The sequence below is a fragment of the Mustela erminea genome, chromosome 4 (genome assembly GCF_009829155.1).
Source record: "Mustela erminea isolate mMusErm1 chromosome 4, mMusErm1.Pri, whole genome shotgun sequence".
Lineage (NCBI taxonomy): Eukaryota > Metazoa > Chordata > Mammalia > Carnivora > Mustelidae > Mustela > Mustela erminea.
Genome location: NC_045617.1, coordinates 99992330 through 99994860, shown reverse-complemented (window position 1 = coordinate 99994860; position 2531 = coordinate 99992330). Strand labels below are relative to the sequence as shown.

General features: G+C 40.3%; 1 pseudogene; it reads left to right on the top strand.

Annotated features, from left to right (window-relative positions):
- The first annotated feature begins 903 nt into the window (after positions 1-903).
- On the top strand, positions 904-1727 carry LOC116589367 (annotated as a pseudogene).
- The last annotated feature ends 804 nt before the right edge of the window (positions 1728-2531 follow it).

Genomic DNA, 2531 nt, shown 5'->3' with positions numbered 1-2531 from the left:
GTCAAGCATAAAGTACCCATACAGACTCCACACCAATTAAGATTGAAATGTGAAGTCCAAATTTTTGAACACTTAGAAGATACTCTATTTATGACCTCAGAGGAAGGATTTCTCAATACACATCATGAAGAAAGCATTGTTATGTTTGACTACATCAAAACTTTAAAACTTTCGTTCATGCAATTCAACAGAGCCATCATGACGTGAGGGAAGAGATGAGGCACCAATGGGAAGCCGTATTTGCAAGACACTTAAAAGACTGCAAATAAAGAACATCTATGACATAATAATAAAAAAAAAACCTATAAAGCAGGGAAAAGGAAGGAAAAGGAATTTCACAAAAGAGGAAAGAAGAACATTTATAATTCCTGAAAAGATGCCCAATCTCATTAAGTTAGACATTGCATTAACCAGGGAGATGCAAATTAATATCATTAGTTATCATTTCACATGCACCAGACTGATAGAGATGTAAAGTCTGATGGTACCAATGATAATCAGGGATGTGCCACAGTGGGAACTCTCATACATTGTCATTATGATTGCAAATCAGAACAACTACTTCAGAAAATAACTTGGTGTCACCCAGTAAAATTGCATTTGCTTACGCTTTACCATTTAGTTACCTTTTCCAAGGATTGTAACCAAATAGAAACTATTGCAGATGCACTGCAGAAGCCATGTTCAAGAGTGGTCATAGTAGCAATATTCCTAAGAGAAAAAAAAAAAAGGCAATGTCTTGATGTCAACCAAAAAAAGCTAACATAAAATTGATGGGAATCACAGACCACAGAATATTACACAGCATTGAAAAAGAAGGAGAGCATCAGTGGAAGATAATTGCAGGTGGTGAAGGGTGTGTGGTGACAATTGATTCCACTCTGGCATCGGGGTCCTCAGGTCATGACTCAGGAAGCTGACCCCATAGCAGATGTGGTCACTCTGGCCCCAGCGGTAGCCTGGGGAGTGCATGCTGGCGCCCAGCCCTTTCCTTCCTGGACCCGATGCTGGGCAGCGGGGCTAAGCTGACCACCGACTCTGGACCTCAAAAGCCCTGGTAGGCCTCACATCGGCCCATCGAGGGGGTCCTGAGGAGCATGAGCTCTACAACTTCTTCTCTAGAGGCCTTGGCCAAGCAGCCCAGCAAGAGAGTCCACGAAGAACTGGGGGAAAAAATCCCAGAAGTGGGATGAAGTGAACATTCTGGCCACCTATCACCTAGCAGACAAAGACTATGATTTGATGAGAATAGAAGAACCCGGCCCTCCTCACCACAGTATGGTGTGATGGTGAAGATGGGTGCAGTGGTTCGGAAACCACTGCCGCCCTGACCCCGGATTCCTTCCCTAAGAAATCAGCTGCTGCTGAACACTCTCAGCCAAAGTATGGGGTTCGCGAATAAGAAAGCAGTACAGACGGGAGAGACCTCTCACCTGAAGAACAAGGAGAAAAGCAACAATTTGAAATGAAAAGGGAGTGTCGCTTCAATGAAGGACTGACTATTAAATTCGCTGGACAAATAATTTTCAAGGACTACATGAGGAGGAGGAAAATGAGGACTGTCAGAGATAGCTGCTGAAGAAAGCATGGAGACCAGGATCTACTGCAAAGGGGCCAATTGCAAAACCAACCACAGAGTTCACAGAAAAGATTCGCTCAACTCTGTAATTGTCAGATACAAACCCTGTTACTATTACACACTGCTTCTTGTTCTCAACAGTTCATGACTTCAGTACCAAAATGTGTACCAATTATCATATAGTCTCAATAGTTAATAACTTCAGAGACTTTTAAAAAAGAAAAGGAAGAAGAACTACGTGTATTTATAAGGATGAATCTAAAAAATATATTGTATGAAAGAACAAGATACAAAAGACTATAGACCATACATAGTTCCATATCTATATAAATTCAAAAATAGATAAAGCTAAATAATGTATTGATGAGTGATATATGCATATGTGGTAACATATAAAAAAAAAAAGAAGCAAGGGATGGAGAAACAAAACTTCTGGAGAGAGGTTCCTTCTGGAGAGTAGGGAAGGAAAGGCCACCATCAGTTAGGGCACAGAGAGGAATTAAAAAATGTTGGCAATATTCTGTTTATGAGCTGGCTGATATGTAAGAGTTGTCATTTTTATTAATGTTTTTTGAGTGTAGTTGACACACAGTGTTACATTAGTTTCTGGTGTACAACATTGTGATTGAACACATCTCTGTACTACATGCTGTGCTCATCACAAGCATAGATACCATCTCCGTACCTGGACACCACTGTCATCATACCATTGACTGTATCCCCTATGCTGTATCTTTTAATGCCATGTTTTATTCATTCCATAACTGGATGCCTGTATGTCCCACTCTCCTTTACCCATTCTGCCCATCCCCCCACCACCTTGACCTCTGGCAACCATCAGTTTGTTCTCTGTATTTATAGTGTTATTTTGCTTTTTGCTTGTTTATTCATTTTTTTAGATTCCATGTATGAATGAAATCATATATTTATCTTTTTCAGTCTGATTAATTTA